Source organism: Ascaphus truei, chromosome 2 (assembly GCF_040206685.1).
Source record: "Ascaphus truei isolate aAscTru1 chromosome 2, aAscTru1.hap1, whole genome shotgun sequence".
NCBI classification, from domain to species: Eukaryota; Metazoa; Chordata; class Amphibia; order Anura; family Ascaphidae; genus Ascaphus; species Ascaphus truei.
Window position 1 is genome coordinate 81,157,437 of NC_134484.1, and position 18,628 is coordinate 81,176,064.

An 18,628-nucleotide genomic window follows, 5' to 3' on the forward strand; every position below is an offset into this window, starting at 1 on the left:
CCTTTCTGAAATAATAAAAGCCTTCCTTCACCCCAGCTCACCACTCAAAATATAAACATTCTCCTCCATATCAACGCCGTTCCGTCTGCGCTCCGCACGCCCGCAGCTACTGTTACATTTCAGCCTTTCGAAAATGAGCATTTTCAAAATGTCCACCTTTTCGCCCCCACCTTCACCTAATAAACATTTGACAGTTCACAACATGTCCGCCTTCATGCGCAGCTACAAACCAAATGTCCGCCTTTGGCCTGAACACTCCCTGCCACCTTAGAACGTTTGTTAAATAATAAAAGCCTTCCTTCACCCCAGCTCACCACTCAATAAAATATAAACCATTCTCCTCTGCATCAACGCCGTTCCGTCTGCGCTCCGCACGCCCGCTACTGATGTCCATCTGCGTTTCTTCAGCGCTCCACTCCCCCAGCTTACCCTCATCCACACCACACCTTACCTCAAAACTAAGTTTTCATCAGTCTCCAAGTACATAATAATAACATTTTTCTTAACAGTCCCTCTTAATGTTTGCACAAATACTTCACTCACCCCCCCTTCCCTCTCTTTTTTTACCCGTACCTTACCACACTCTCCACAACCCACCCTCTCCACTCCACAAAACTATTTCACACAACCATAAGGAATACATTTAAAACACCTTCACAGGTCGCATCAATTTATTTTATCAATTTACATCACGGGCAACGTATTCATACCCCGCATTCAACTAATTCCTACAAACATGCCCTTCAATTTCAAACGCCTACAATTTCCACTGAGACTCGCATTTGGTATCACCATCAACAAATCACAAGGACAATCAATCACACAATGACAATCAATCAAGTACACTGGTATAAACTTACAATAAACATGTTTATCCCATGGACAGTTATATGTGGCATGTTCTATACTCGAAACACCCCATTACTTATATATCTTTGCTCAAAGTGGATCAAAACATATGTTGTACTTTAATAATATTGAATTCTTATACTTTTTATTTTAAACAACATCAATTTATTTTATCTATTTACATTCCGGGCAACGCCGGGTCTCTCAGCTAGTTCTATATATTTGTACTTCAAAATGAAAGCAGCAAGTCTGAGTGCATGTATTTGGCAGGTGTTCTGTAACTGCAACATTCTCATTTTGCTTCATCAAAACAAATAAATGGCTAAGGCTGAGTCCATACAGACTTCAGCCGTGCGGAGGCTGGGGGAAAGCGGGTGCTTTCACTGGCCTTAGACCGCGCCATCCGGGGACGTGTTGGGAGGGGGCTGTGACGTAACGGAGCTGGTTCACCCTCATTGGGCGAACCGCTCACTTGACCGGCCCTGCGCTCCGAAACGTAACATTTGTTAAGACACACGCTTCCGCAAGCGTGCGCGAGCCCCTGCTAAAGCCGCTCTCATTGCAGCTGCAGGGGCTAACTGCCAAGCAGCAGCGCGCCTCAGCACGGGTCAGCGTCTAAGCGCTGACCATGCCCGAGACCTAAGGTGTCAGACAAGTAACAGTCACTAAAAACCAATGCATTGGAGGAAAAACAGAACGAAATGGCAAAAATGTATTTATTCACAATAAAATACTTAATTAAAAATATTTGTATTTTAATCGCACTGGCCTAGAAAATGTTTTGCTTCACTTGTTATCCATGGTAACATCATGCAGTAGGGAAGCAAGCTGCACTTTTGCCAAAGTGTCTATTCAGATAACATCTATATTAGGGCCGTTCTATACAGCATGCGGCCGTGCGTGCCTATCCGTATGCGCGTGCACGTGCCGCATGCTTTTTGTATGTATAGTGTGTTGAGTGTATGCAGTGTTGAGTGTGTTTGTGTGTATATGTATGTATGTATGTATGTATGTATATGGGTGTGCGTGTACGTTTATGTGTAATTTATTATTTATTAAAAAAAAAAACATTCATAACATTTTTATTTTTACCACACTTGTGTAGACACACACACACACACACACACACACACACACACACACACACACACACACACACACACACACACGGTAGCGGTGCGAAAATATGAATCTCTTCATCTTTGCCGCTGTCGGTCAGCTCCCTTCTCCCTGCCGTGTGCGCCCCTTGTATAGAAAGGCTGACTGACGTCAGCCAACTACAATTCCCCACGCGCGCACGGCGTAGCACGCACCCGGCACTATAGAACGTGCCTTAGCCCCTTTGCCACAGGAGGGGCTAGGTTTCAAAATGTGCCACAGAAGGAAACTACATGTGACCATCACTTTGCCAACAGTAGGCTTAATATAACACAATATATAACACTTAATATAATATAATGGATATCTTCAAAGTCAAAGTGGTTTGAGTACTAGATACACCAATCACTCCAACCTCACCTCACAAAGGTTTAAAGTACAGTATTATGGTCAAAAGGTTGGACAAATAATAGCGTCACATGCCCATAAAGCACCTTTTTGGTTTATCTCAGGTAGTTAACGGTGGTTGAAGAGCAAACAGCTTGCCATTGAAAGAGCTAACTATTTTCCGATTAATCAATAGCTAAGTGTGTACTGTCTCTTTAAATGAAAATGCAAATATACCACTGGAGTGGGGGCCCATGTCTACAAACATCTCTAAAAGCGCAATGTGTACTAATATAAAAGGAGAATGGATATAAAGTCCTACTCATTTGGTACCTAGTACTGGATAGACCAGGGGTGTGCAGCTTGCCCCCTGACTTTCTGAGGGGGTGAGGGGGAAAGGGGGTGCGGCGGTAACAGAGGCGCTTCCCTGAAGGCATTTAAATTAAATGCTGGGGATTGCGTGAGGCCTCTCTAACTTCATTTACCTTGACTTCCAGCGACGCGTCATCATGGCAACCCGGCGTAAAATTACACCATAGGGTCACGGGATGTCGTGTTGCCATGGCAACGTGATGTCACATGACCGGGCATAATAAGAAAACTTTGCACACACCTGGGATAGACTACATAAAATATATCATGCATTAAGTGGAAATAGCCATGTTAGTTAGTTGTTAGTTGTGATAGTGCTGAGTAAATGAATACTTTAGTAAAGCGCAATCTTTTTTTCCCTGCGTCCCTTACCCTGTCGGCTGTCCCTCTCTCTGCGCAACCCTCCCCTCTTACCTCGGCTCTGGCGTCATGACATCACGTTACTAGTGACGCGTCTCCAGAAGCTGTCTGACCCAAGGTAAGTGCAGTTTATATAGGCCTTCGCCGCTTCCCCGGCACTTAATTTAAGTGCATTCGGGAAGCGCGCAGGGCCTCTGTAAACCCTGTGCCCCCCTTCGACAATCTCGCGCCCCCCATTTTGCACACCCCTGCTTTAGTATAAAGGTCATACCTTTTTTATTTGGACTGACAATAGATATTATAAAACAAGCTTTCGAGAGCTCTCCTCTCTTCCTCAGGTCAGCAATGCTGATTTATAAAGATTCCATGAGTTTAACACAGATGTAAAAAAAGAAAAAGAAAAAACAAGATAACCATCTAAGTCAGATGATGGAGACAAGAAATAGGCAGGGCAAAGAATGGGTGTAAGGAACAATCAGCAGTGTGCAGGGGGTGGGGATGCAAGGGGGTGAGAGAGAGGGGTTAATTATAAAATTCACCGAGAGGCAGGGAGAGTTACAAAAAATCATGGTAGTGGGATGGCACAGAGTCATGCTTGCATTTCCTTGCAACATCTCCCATGGATCAGTAAGGCCTCGGCCATGGTTCTGGCGGGCGGAGGCGAGATGAGGCTCAGGGAAAGCGGGTGCTTTCCCTGGCCTTAGACAGCACGCCGTCAGGGGGCGGGCCAGTGACGTCACGGAGCTGGTTCGCCCTCATTGGGCAGACCGCTCACGTGACCGACCCTGCGCTCCGGCAAGTGGAAAATTTACATTTTCCTAAGACCTACACTTCCGCGCGCTTGCGGAAGCGTAGGCGAGCCCCTACTAAAGCCGCTCTAATTGCGACTGTAGGTGCTCAGTGATGAGCGGAAGTGCGCCTCAGCCAGCAAGCAGTAACCCTGGACGAGACCTAATACAGCGCATTAGTAATGACCAAACTGATAGAATACATTTTCACACACAACTACTTCAGCTTCAACAAGGACATTTATGTACAACTAATGGGGACTGCAACGGGCACCAGCATGGCAACACAATATGCCGATCTTTTTATGGCCAATCTTGAACAGATTCCTTACCACATGCCTCCACAAACCTTACAAATATTACAGATACATTGATATGTTTATAATATGGACAGAGGGTGAAGGAAATCTCAAACAATGTTGTGAGTCCTTGAATCCATTCCACCCATCAATTAAAGTTCAAAATATATTATTCAGAAAACCTAGTGAACTTTCTACATAGAACAGCACGACTGAAGAATGGTAAACTACACACATCTGTATACAGGAAACCCACAGACAGATGTAGTTACCGCCATAACTCCAGCTTGGATAAACGGATGTCCCCTTCATCCATGTATTGCCCTGTTTATTCCTTGTCTGCATTATCTGCCTTAGGCTGCACTTATAGTGACGGCGATGTCACGCTGCGGTCGCTGGAGAAATCAAATTGAAGTGACTTCCAGCGATCGCGACCAAGCCGTCGCGCCACGCCTACTAAAAGGGCACGCAACGGCGTCAATACATTAATTTTGTTGTGACATTGCGTCGCTGTCGCTATAAGCGCAGCTTTTAAATGTGCTATTAAACTAATTTTTTGTACCAAGAAGACAGCAGTCCACTTTCATTCTTCCTTTACAGGCAGCTGCCCCGCCTCTCACACTCCAATTCCATGATTCAGATCCCAACATGGCACTGGATCGGCCTTCCTCATTATATACCACACCTACTCAATAAAAGGCATTACCAACACACTTCTCAATCGGTCGGCTGCATTAGACACTCTTAATCATAACATGATCACCACTTCAATGAGGGATGTGGTTGGCCTCAGAGTCACTCCGCTTGAATGGATCTGATTCTTGAAAGACTGCAAGCACTCCACCCATATGGGACAACATATAACACGGACACATGTGGAGTAAGTACTACAAGGCTCATCACTTTCATCCCTCCAGATCAACATCTGCATTAAACCTTTGACAGACCTTATTAGAACACAAGGACACAGATTTCATCTTTATGCCGATGACACTCAGATATACATTGGAGTATCCAATAATCATAACGAACAAGCCGATTCACTTACGCAATGTCTTAATGACATCCAAGAATTGATGACTTCTAACTTACTTCAACTTAACCCTGATAATGATCCTACACTACCACACACTACCATTGAACAAATAGCAAGAGCCCAGGAATGCCGCCCGTCAATAGGCAACAGTTACATTACAAAAAAAACAAGAAATTTACTAGTCATCCTGAATGACCAAGGCACCTTCACATCCCTTTTTCTACTCTCCAGGCAATCCAGAATGCCACAGCTAGACTAATCAGTGGCACCAAAAAGTTCTACCATAGCACCTTCAATTGAGAAAACTTCACTGGTTGCCCACCAAGCAAATAGCAATGTTTAAACTCCCCAATATGGTACACCGGGTGCTCCATGACACAGGACCCCTCTACCTTCAAAATGTAAGTTCAACTGAACCACATCAAATCTACAATCCCCAAAACCTCAATTTATAAAAGTCCCCAGATTTAAACGCAGTCAACGAGCTGGTCATGTCCTTTCAGTACAGGGAGCCGGGGAATTAATGGAATGCCCCTCCCCCATATCCATCAGAAACATCAAAGACCACTTTCTGAACCCCGATTGATTCTTCGCTCCACATTTCTCTTTTTTTTTTTTTAAACGCATAGGAGCAGAGTTTGCTCTGTGTATACGCTATACAAGATATTGAGGTGGGTAGATTAGATAGATGTAGTCGTGCAGTGGACCAATGACACTAATGTTTTTAGTAGGTTTGGGTTTAACACCTCTAAAATAAAATGTTACAAAATTAAGATAAGACAATAAGTATTTAGATTTTATTGTTTTATATTCCAAAGGGAATCTTGTGGTGTGACAACGCTTATCTGTATATTATCACTCCATAACCCCTTTCCTCCTCAGATTTTAGAGACCTGTGGGAGTAAAACTGAACACTTGCCATTTGGGTGAAGGAAAGAGGATTGAGACACTTACAGTACTTTCATTAAAAAGATTCAATCATCCTTAAAGTAAAACATACTTATTAGTTACCTGTAAAAAAAAATCTTTTATTTGGGTTCTATGAAAATGACTGTATTCAGAATCCGATAGCTATTGTGCTAAACACTTGTTTAGCTAGTGCAGACAACTATTATTTTACCTGCCGTAATGAGAGGCATTTTAGCCTTCTGGTGTTGAGTGCATGTGAGAATTTCATACATAAAAAAGGGGAGATGACCCCGGTCAGCCTATGATGCTATATCTAGAGGGGCGCATCTAGGGATATGATGTGTTGGCAAGAAAAACAGAAAAATATCCCTTACGTGATGCACTGAACCTAAATAATTGATATAGCAATAGTTGTAAACTTAATTATTCACTGGAAAGAGATGGAGTACCCGTTTAAAGATACTCCACCTCAACTAAATGCAAAGTATTAATTTTAACTGAAAAAACATAAGAAACAGCTATGAAGAGTGGGAATAAATTCCATTATCTCTTTAATATGACAAATAGACCTTTGATTAAAGTCAATATCAAAGATACTATTATTACTAGTGAAGTATACTATATAAATGATAATCCTTGTATAGTACAGTATTATCTAGCGGGATGATTCACTGTGAGTGACTATATATAATCTAGAGCAGGGGAGCGCTAACTTCTGCTGCTGCGTCCCCCTGTCTTGCTTGCCCCGGTGCTCACGCCCCCCCTACCTTGCAGCTGCGCCGTAATGTGAAGTCAAATCACGTGACCTGCGCCATCATTTGACGCGTTACGTCACATGACCCTGCGGCGTCATTTGACGTTGCGTTGCCATGGCGATGCGTCACAGCGTCTGATTACATTAGGTGTGTGTTGCAGAGGCCTCATGCGGTCCCCCGGCATTTCATTTAAATGCCTTGGGGGAAGAGCGCGGGGCTTCTGCAACCTCCTGCGCTCCCCCCCCCCCCCCCCAAGAAAAATCTCCCTCGCCCCCAGTTCACGCACCCCTGATCTAGAGTGAATATAATTGAACAGTGTCTATATACAGGCCTGCCCCGGTTTAAGGACACTCACTTTAAGTACACTCGCGAGTAAGTACATATCGCTCAATAGGAAAACGGCAGCTCACGCATGCGCCTGTCAGCACGTCCTGAACAGCAATACCAACTCCCTATCTGTACCGAAGCTGTGCGCAAGCGGGGAGACTATAGAGCCTGTTACACATGTGTTATTTACATCAGTTATGCATGTATATGACGATTGCAGCACAGTGCATGCATCGATAATTGGGAAAAAGGTAGTGCTTCACTTTAAATACATGCTCCGGTCCCATTGCGTACGTTAATGCGGGGTATGCCTGTACAGTTGTGTGAAAAAGAAAGTACACCCTCTTTGAACTCTATGGTTTTACATATCAGGACATAACAATTGTCTGTTCCTTAGCAGGTCTTAAAATTAGGTAAATACAATCTCAGATAAACAACAACATATGACATATTACACCGTGTCATAATTTAACAAAAATAAAGTCAAAATGAAGAAGCTGTGTGAAAAAATAGCCTATCAGCCCTGAGGAAGCGTGCATGCGCGAAACGATCGTCGGCAAAGGCTGACAAGTTCACAGATTGTATCACTTCGGGCTTCTGATACTCTGTATACGCAGCAAGTAAATTGAACTATAGATTTAAGGTTGCGATTTTGAGGTTAGTGGTTACAAAACACCACAAAGACTGATAGCCTTTGAAGTTATACTACGCTGAGATCAGGGAGCCCATTTTGGACAATACACAGCAAAGCCTGCAAGTTATCTTATGCTGGGAGCGTCTGGACAAACAGCTGATTATATCATAAGAGATTACTGGTTTGGACATAGACCCAGCACTTCATCCTTGCATATGTGTAGGATTTTTACTCCTCTTTCTATGCCTTGCCTAGGTGTCATTTATAAGCTATATCACCCTATTATCTGCATACTACTTTAACAGCATTGCTACTTGCAACTAACGGCACTCCATATTTTGGGAGCAATTACAGCTGCACCAATACAGCTACAATTGCATTATACACCTACATACACCCTACCTATATACATAGACAGCTTAGGGTTAATGACATCGCACTCCTGCATATCAATTATTATTAACAGCTAAGGAGTCATATGTAGGTATACTATAGTGTGGATGTTATACTGCTGCGACCAACTTTATTCTAACAAATACCCGGTTTGTCCCTGGCTGGTTCCTGGAATGTGACACTTTTCACCCGGAATATGCCGGGCTCCTTTTGCCTTCCCAGCCAGGGGTCATGCCCGGCTGATGCGCGGCTGATGTGTTAATTTATAAAGGTTCAGGATTTAAAAGGCTGCAATGCTTCGCGTGTCTGCCAGATGGCATAAAATCATGAATTGTAATGCAGTATATATATATATATATATATATATATATATATATATATATATATATATATATATATATATATATATATATATATATACATATATACATATATATATATATATACATATATATATATATATATATATATATACACTGTATAACAACAACCCCTATAACCCCTAACATACAGTACTGTACACATACAGTACTATATATGCACATCACTGATACTATGGGCCGGCGGGGGCGAGATGTGTTTGCAGCAGAGAGAGATCCGCTGCTCTCTCTGCGCAAACATCGGCACATTAAAAATTATTTAAAATACATTTTTATTCATAGTGTACATGTGCAGGGGGTCTCGGGAGCTGAACCGCGTTGGTTTCAGGTCCGGGGACCCCCTGCTCCCCGAGATACAGCCCCCTTTATGAGGTGCCGGTATCCCTCTGCGTTTAAAGGTCCCGATCACGTGACCGCGGCCTGTAAACAAAGCTGAGGGATACCGGCACCCCCTAAAGGGGCCTGTATCTCGGGGAGCAGGGGGTCCCCGGACCTGAAACCAAAACGTTTCTGCTCCGGAGACCCTCTGCACATCTACAGTATGAATAAAACACACACATCAATAAAGAATCGTTCTTTACCTTAGCGGCTATGTGCTATGGTAACGAAGCAGCATTTCTGTATTTTAATAATATTGTACAGTGAGCAGGGGGTTCCCTGAGCCAGAAATTAATGCTCAGGGACCCCCTGCTCCTGCACAATATTATTAAAAATACAGAAATGCTGCTTCATTACCTTAGCGTATAGCCGCTAAGGCAATGAAGGGGTTAACTCACCGTGCCCGCTTTATTGTGGGTAGCGGGGGTGGGTGAAGGGGGTATTTGGCCCTTGGTGTGAGTTTAGGACTTGCGCGGGGGTTGCGGGTGCACTTAACCCCTTCACGACTGTAGCAGTTATTACCGCTACGGTCATGAAGGGGTTAACCCCTCCCGCAAGCCCTAAACAGCCACCGATGGGGCTAATACCCCCTTCACCCACCCCCACTACCCACAATAAAAAAAAACTCACACACAGCAGCCGCCCAAAAAATAAATAAATAAATCTAAATAAATAAATAAATCAATATAAATACATTTAAAATACATTTTTAGTTATAGTGTAGATGTGCAGGGGGTCTTGGGAGCTGAACCTCGTTGGTTTCAGGTCCGGGGACACCCTGCTCCCCGAGATACAGCCCCCTTTATGAGGTGCCGGTATCCCTCTGCGTTTGAAGGTCCCGATCACGTGACCGCGGCCTGTAAAGCAAGCAGAGGGACACCGGCTCCCCCAAAAGGGGCCTGTATCTCGGGGAGCAGTGGGTCCCCGGACCTGAAACCAACGCTGTTCATCTCCGGAGACCCTCTGCACATCTACACTCTGAATAAAAAACATATATAAATCAAAACTCATTCCTTACCTTAGCGGCTATGTGCTATGTTTTTTAATAATATTGTACAGTGAGCAGGGGGTTCCCCCGAGCCAGAAATGAATGCTCAGGGAACCCCCTGCTCCTGCACAATATTATTAAAAATACAGAAATGCTGCTTCATTACCATAGCGTATAGCCGCTAAGGCAATGAAGGGGTTAACTCACCGTGCCCGCTTTATTGTGGGTAGCGGGGGTGGGTGAAGGGGGTATTTGGCCCTTGGTGTGAGTTTAGGACTTGCGGGGGGGGGTTTGCGGGTGCACTTAACCCCTTCACGGCCGTAGCAGTTAATACTGCTACGGTCATGAAGGGGTTAAGCTCTCCCGCTACCCCTCGCAAGCCCTAAACAACCATCGTTGGGGCTAATACCCCATTCACCCACTCCCGCTACCCACAATAAAAAAAATCACACACAGCAGCCACCCAAAAAATAAATAAATAAATCTAAATAAATGACTATAAATAAATACATTTGAAATACATTTTTATTTATAGTGTAGATGTGCAGGGGGTCTCCGGAGCTGAACCGCGTTGGTTTCAGGTCGGGGGACCCCCTGCTCCCCGAGATACAGGCCCCTTTATGAGGTGCCGGTATCCCTCTGCGTTTGAAGGTCCCGATCACGTGACCGCGGCCTGTAAAGCAAGCAGAGGGACACCGGCACCCCCAAAAGGGGCCTGTATCTCGGGGAGCAGTGGGTCCCCGGACCTGAAACCAACGCTGTTCATCTCCGGAGACCCTCTGCACATCTACACCCTGAATAAAAAACATATATAAATCAAAACTCATTCCTTACCTTAGCGGCTATGTGCTATGTTTTTTAATAATATTGTACAGTGAGCAGGGGGTTCCCCGAGCCAGAAATGAATGCTCAGGGAACCCCCTGCTCCTGCACAATATTATTAAAAATACAGAAATGCTGCTTCATTACCATAGCGTATAGCCGCTAAGGCAATGAAGGGGTTAACTCACCGTGCCCGCTTTATTGTGGGTAGCGGGGGTGGGTGAAGGGGGTATTTGGCCCTTGGTGTGAGTTTAGGACTTGCGGGGGGGGGTTTGCGGGTGCACTTAACCCCTTCACGGCCGTAGCAGTTAATACTGCTACGGTCATGAAGGGGTTAAGCTCTCCCGCTACCCCTCGCAAGCCCTAAACAACCATCGTTGGGGCTAATACCCCATTCACCCACTCCCGCTACCCACAATAAAAAAAATCACACACAGCAGCCACCCAAAAAATAAATAAATAAATCTAAATAAATGACTATAAATAAATACATTTGAAATACATTTTTATTTATAGTGTAGATGTGCAGGGGGTCTCCGGAGCTGAACCGCGTTGGTTTCAGGTCGGGGGACCCCCTGCTCCCCGAGATACAGGCCCCTTTATGAGGTGCCGGTATCCCTCTGCGTTTAAAGGTCCCGATCACGTGACCGCGGCCTGTAAAGCAAGCAGAGGGATACCGGCACCCCCAAAAGGGGCCTGTATCTCGGGGAGCAGGGGGTCCCCGGACCTGAAACCAACGCTGTTCAGCTCCGGAGACCCTCTGCACATCTACACTGTGAATAAAAAACATATATAAATAAAAACTCATTCCTTACCTTAGCGGCTATGTGCTATGGTAATGAAGCAGCATTTCTGTATTTTAATAATATTGTACAGTGAGCAGGGGGTTCCCTGAGCCAGAAATTAATGCTCAGGGAACCCCCTGCTCCTGCACAATATTATTAAAAATACAGAAATTCTGCTTCATTACCTTAGCTGATAGCCGCTAAGGCAATGAAGGCAGAATAGCATGTTTATTGGGGACATTTGATTTGCCCCCAATAAATATTGCAATAAACAACATACAGTACACCCCCTGTGTATTTAAAATACATAAACAATAAATACATGACATACATATTTTTATTGTGTGTTTTAAACCTGACTGCCTTCACTGTAATCTATGTAAAAAAAACCTCCCCCTATTGTGTCTGCTAAGCTTCCCTGCTTTGACTAATCTGTGTAAACCCCCCTCCCCCTATTGTGTCAGTTAAATCTGCCTGGCCTGTGTTTCTGTGAGTACAGTGTACTGTATGTAAATGTGGGGAGGGGGATCCCGTGTAAATAACCACACCCACACCCACTACCCACTACCCACGGCCCCTCCGCTGCTTGCTGCAAAACAGAGACAAAAATTAAAACATACAAAGTAATGTCCCCACACCCCTTAATCACCATAGCGGTTATTAACCTCTACAGTCATTAAGGGGATAACTCACCCACCACTCGGGATGCCTACATACCCTCCCACACTAACCCCCCCCCGTGAGGCCTAACCACCCACCCACTACCCACAAGGGAGGCCTACCCACATACCGTTGGGGAAACACCCCCCCCCCACAATAAAAATAATACACAGCCCCACAATAAACATCCTTCTATTTATTAAATACATTACCCACCCCCTGTGCCCCCCCCCATAAATACAAGATTTATTCTTTTACATACAGGGTTCATAACGCAGCCCCACGCGAGTCCCCGGTGGGCTGGCAGGGCACCTGGACAGACCTACAGTTTACCAGCAGCCCTTTTTACACAGGTTCTAGCTCTAGTATACCATGTGACAGAGGCTTGGGGGAGAAAGGATGTGACGTCAATGAAAACCTGTCACATGGTATACTAGAGCCAATCAGAGTAGGGATGGAGTTCCCACGCTCTGATTGGCTAGCGTACCATGTGTGGACGGCCATGTGTCTTTTAATGACGTCATCTTAAAGGCAATTGAAGCAAAGCCATTCTGATTGGCTGTGCTTTCATTCCCTTTAAGTGACGTCATCATTTTTTTTTTATCGGCCAAAACACATGGTTTTCACGGCCCAATCAGGACCGTGGGAACCATGACGAAAAATGTGATGTCATAGGCCTTTAAAAGCCTATGTCGTCTCATTTTGAAGCCAGACGCCGCGGAGGAAGGACCTCCGGGGCAGAAAAAAGGCCAGGGCGTGGCCGAAGACGGAAAGAAGACCCCGCCCCGCCCGGAAGAAGGTAGAAGAAAGAAGAATACAGATGAAGATGGATTACAATTAGAAGACCCGTGGATTGATTTGGATTTTTAGGTTAAAGTTTATTTTTTTATGGTTTATTATTTTATGGGTTCCTGTGCCTGGTGGATTGGTTCGTGAGTAAGGTGCGCAACGGGAGTCGGTGGGGGCAAGTAATGGTAAGTGAACTAAAGGAATGTATTTTATTTAACTTGTTAATTTTTTCAAAAGGTTTTATAACATGTGTATTTTTTTTTTTTTTGTGGTATATCATTTCTTGCCACTGTATGTATGTATGTACAATATATATGTCTAGAGAGATATATACATACAGGGTAAGAAGTGATGTTGTTTTAAAAGCTTGATTTGATGTGTTTTAAATTAATTTGTCTATGCTGCTATGCTTTATTGTGAGTTTAAAGTATTTTAAAATTAGATAGATGTAATCGTTGGTATTGTATTTTGTGTTGCCTTGGTTTTAAAGGTTGTATTCTGGTCGGTACTGTATTTTTTCACAGGCTAAATTGTTCTGCTCCAGGCGTAAATTAGTTAATTGTTTCATTGTTCGGGATGGAGTGTGAATTGTTTAGGGATGTAAATAATGATTGCTAATTGATTTTTGTTTACTTGGTTGATTCATTTGCAGAATGTACAGTATATGGTGCATAGATTTTATGCATCATTTATATTGGAATGTGAGGTGTTTCATTGACTTTTCATTGGATTGTGATGATTTAGATTGTAAAATCAGTTGGGATTATTAAAGGATATTGATTTTAATGTAGTGTGTCTATGGAGAAGTTCTATGGAGCAGTGTTATTTCTAGGACAGTATGGTTTTGATAACCCTTCTACATGTATTTGTATATTGGTTCATCATGTGTGTATATACTGTGTATATATATATATATATATATATATATATATATACTGTATATATCTCTCTCTCTCTGTATATATCTACAGTATATATATATAGTCGCATGATGACGCCACGGTACAAATTCATGGGTGAAGGGTGGGTATCGGGCCACTGTGGCTTAACCCCTTAATCACCTTTGCGGTTATTATCTGATAAGGTGTTTAAGGGGTTGATTGATATCTGAATGTAATTGCAATGTATTGGCTTTGTATTTGCTATGTATGTTGTGGGCAAGACAAGGATTTTGCTGGCAACGGACACTTCGTATTGATGAGGTCAGTAGTACTTTATTTATTTGTATATGCTAGTTAATGTTTTTAATAATGGGCAATTAATCTATTATCCATATCTGGATAATAGTTATTTTGCACATTATTGTACTGTAGGTGTTGGGGGGGAGGGTGTATGTATTGAATGTATAGGCCAGGTTTATTTTTTTTACATTCAGGGTTGGTTCCGTGGTTCTGCGTGGGACCTCTGGAGACCACCTGCGGGTATCCTCGGGTATCCCAAGGGTATCAGGCTGGTGGTTCCACGGGTGACACATGCGGGGATGAAGCGGTGGTCTCACATCTGTGGGGGCACCGCCGACCCATAGTCTGCGGGGATGACGATGTGTGGTCCCACTTCTGTGGGGGCACCGCGGACCCGTAGTGAGCACTCGTGAGTTCCCCAGACCCCCGAGGGAACCACCTGAGGCCCCGCAGACACCTGTGGGTCTGACCCGGGGCTCCCAGACATCCGCGGGCCTACCGTGGGGACCCAATTGTGGCCCACGGTGACCACCTGGGGGCCATGGTGCTGGCGGGACCCACCAGCAGGCCTCCAGAACCTGTGTAAAAAGGGCTGCTGGTAAACTGTAGGTCTGTCCAGGTGCCCCGCCAGCCCACCGGGGACTCGCGTGGGGCTGCGTTATGAACCCTGTATGTAAAAGAATAAATCTTGTATTTATGGGGGGGGGGGGCACAGGGGGTGGGTCATGTATTTAATAAATAGAATGATGTTTATTGTGGGGCACTGTATTGTTTTTATTGTGGGTACTGGGGGTGGGGGGGGGGTGTTTCCCCAACGGTATGTGGGTAGGCCTCCCTTGTGGGTACTGGGTGGTTAGGCCTCACGGGGGGGGGGGGGGGTTAGTGTGGGAGGGTATGTAGGCATCCCGAGTGGTGGGTGAGGGTGGGTTAACCCCTTAATGACTGTAGCGGTTAATAACCGCTATGGTGATTAAGGGGTTAGGGGACATTACTTTGTATGTTTTAATTTTTGTCTCTGTTTTGCAGCAAGCAGCGGAGGGGCCGTGGGTAGTGGGTGTGGTTATTTACACGGGATCCCCCTCCCCACATTTACATACAGTACACTGCACTCACAGAAACACAGGCCAGGCAGATTTAACTGACACAATAGGGGGAGGGTTTTTTACATAGATTATAGTGAAGGCAGGGAGGTTTAAAACACACAATAGGGGGGAGGGTTTTTTACATAGATTACAGTGAAGGCAGTGAGGTTTAAAACACACAATAGTGGGAGGGGGTTTTACATAGATTACAGTGAAGGCAGGGAGGTTTAAAACTCATTACACAGAAAGCGGGGAGTAAGGGAGTGATCAACTAAACCATACTAAATGTGTGTAAACTTAATAATAATGATACAATTGATAATGAAAGGTAGGTGCAACTGTGAACTGAAGTGAATCAGAAAAAGTGAGGGATACAATGGTTTGTACACCAAAAGAAATTCACTTACATGCACACTACCCAAAATTTAAAATGTAACCTTTAATAGTCAATACTTAAAATACTTGTTTTAAGTATTGACTATTAAAGGTTACATTTTAAATTTTGGGTAGTGTGCATGTAAGTGAATTTCTTTTGGTGTACAAACCATTGTATCCCTCACTTTTTCAGGTTTAAAACTCACATTAAAAATATGTATGTAATGTATTTATTGTTTATTCTGCCTTAACCCTTCATTGCCTTAGCAGCTATACGCTATGGTAATGAAGCAGCATTTCTGTATTTTTAATAAAATTGTGCAGGAGCAGGGGTTCCCTGAGCATTAATTTCTGGCTCAGGGAACCCCCTGCTCACTGTACAATATTATTAAAATACAGAAATGCTGCTTCATTACCATAGCACATAGCCGCTAAGGTAAAGAACGATTCTTTATTTATATGTTTTATTTATACTGTACATGTGCAGAGGGTCTCCGGAGCAGAACCGCTGTGGTTTTAGGTCCGGGGACCCCCTGCTCCCCGAGATACAGACCCCCTTAGGGGGTGCCGGTATCCCTCTGCTTGGTTTACAGGTCGCGGTCACGTGATCGGGACCTTAAACGCAGAGGGATACCGGCACCTCATAAAGGGGCCTGTATCTCGGGGAGCAGGGGGTCCGCCGACCTGAAACCAACGCGGTTCAGCTCCGGAGACCCCCTGCACATCTACACTATAAATAAAAATGTATTTCAAATGTATTTATTTATAGTCATTTATTTATTTAGATTTATTTATTTTTTGGGCGGCTGCTGTGTGTGATTTTTTTTTATTGTGGGTAGCGGGAGTGGGTGAAGGGGGTATTAGCCCCAACGGTGGTTGTTTAGGGCTTGCGGGGGGTAGCGGGAGGGCTTAACCCCTTTATGACCGTAGCGGTATTAACTGCTACGGCCGTGAAGGGGTTAAGTGCACCCGCAACCCCCCCGCAAGTCCTAAACTCACACCAAGGGCCAAATACCCCCTTCACCCACCCCACTACCCACAATAAAGCGGGCACGGTGAGTTAACCCCTTCATTGCCTTAGCGGCTCTACGCTATGGTAATGAAGCAGCATTTCTGTATTTTTAATAATATTGTGCAGGAGCAGGGGGTTCCCTGAGCATTAATTTCTGGCTCAGGGAACCCCCTGCTCACTGTACAATATTATTAAAATACAGAAATGCTGCTTCGTTAACATAGCACATAGCCGCTAAGGTAAGGAACAAGTGTTTATTTATATGTGTTTTATTCACAGTGTAGATGTGCAGAGGGTCTCCGGAGCAGAACCGCTGTGGTTTTAGGTCCGGGGACCCACTGCTCCCCGAGATACAGGCCCCTTTAGGGGGTGCCGGTATCCCTCTGCTTGGTTTACAGGTCGCGGTCACGTGATCGGGACCTTTAAACGCAGAGGGATACCGGCACCTCATAAAGGGGGCTGTATCTCGAGGAGCAGGGGGTCCCCCGACCTGAAACCAACGCGGTTCAGCTCCGGAGACCCCCTGCACATGTACACTATGAATAAAAATGTACAGTACTGTATGTTAGGGGTTATAGGGGACGGCTTTAAAGACAACAGCTCGCAAACGCCCCCATGCGTTTTTACACGGCATTGCAGTATTGCAGCCAGCGGGAATAAAATGCTTAAATCACAGCCGCGAAAATAATGCTATATACCCCGGGAGAAAACGACACAAAATCGCACATCACCGGGATCTTCTGAAATTCGCGGAGCTAGCCAAGTAAGAATAAAGTTGGCCGCCACTGTACGACACTGGAGTTATATTGATTGTTGGATCAGATCACACATGGACTATTTGAGAATGCATAGGTTGGAAAGAAGGTCCAGGCACTCGGTCTTTGCAAATAATGAAATATTTAATCCAGCAAAAAGTCCAACGCTTTGACTGCGTATAAGCAGTCTTTGTCAAGCTCTCACCTTCACAAAGACTGCTTATACGCAGTCGAAACGTTGGACTTTTTGCTGGATTAAATATTTCATTATTTGCAAAGACCGAGTGCCTGAACCTTCTTTCCTACCTATGTGACTTCTTGGGGATTTTGCAGGACTATCCTCCTTGGCCCGTGGGCACCGGCAAGTTATATCATTATTGATGTTTTGATTGTGTGCCAGATCACCCATCTCCTATTTATTTTATTTATTTATAAAATATTTTACCAGGAAGTAATACATTGAGAGTTACCTCTCGTTTTCAAGTATGTCCTGGGCACAGAGTAAAACAAATAATACATGGTTACAAGTACAGTTACATAAATGAACAGGGTATACATTATATACAAGACATTGCGTGCACAGTTAAAGAAAATATATATTATGAGCATATGAAACAGTTACAGACCAGATTAAAATGTGAGACAGCCTTAGATTTGAAAGAACTTAAACTGGTGGTGGATGTGAGAGTCTCTGGTAGGTTGTTCCAGTTCTGGGGTGCACGGATGGAGAAGGAGGAACATCCGGATACTTTGTTGAGCCTTGGGACCATGAATAGTCTTTTGGAGTCTGATCTCAGGTGATAAGTGCTATTTGAGTATGCAGACCTATCTTCAAAGGGTGGCTTAGCTCTATATACCTATACATTTATATACCAATTATAGGTATTATTCTGTTATAGCAGCACGCTAACTTTAGCCCCACTAATTGTGACCCTATTATATGGATCAAGGCAAGATTCTGTGTTATGTATTAGTTTTGTCTTTTGTGTGCACTACTTCATTTTAACCAAGGTCATTAATCAATATTATTTTTAAATACTTCACACAACACTACTTAGGTTATACTGTGCTAACTAGCCGAGTTATTTTTCTTCAGTATCTGCAATCTAGAGGAGACTGCACATCTTTACTAGGGAACTGAGACAGCTGTGGCTGTAAAAAGAAAACATGCTGGGTGCAACCAGCGACCAATGCTGCTTCTGTAACAAAATGAT

The 18,628-nt window shown here is 44.1% G+C and overlaps 1 protein-coding gene across 6 annotated transcripts in view; it reads right to left on the reverse strand.

Moving 5' to 3' along the window:
* The window catches only part of LRRCC1 (leucine rich repeat and coiled-coil centrosomal protein 1), an 81,902-nt gene that overhangs the window by 61,237 nt on the left and 2,037 nt on the right, over window positions 1–18,628 (reverse strand). The gene's annotated exons all lie outside the window — the stretch shown is intronic.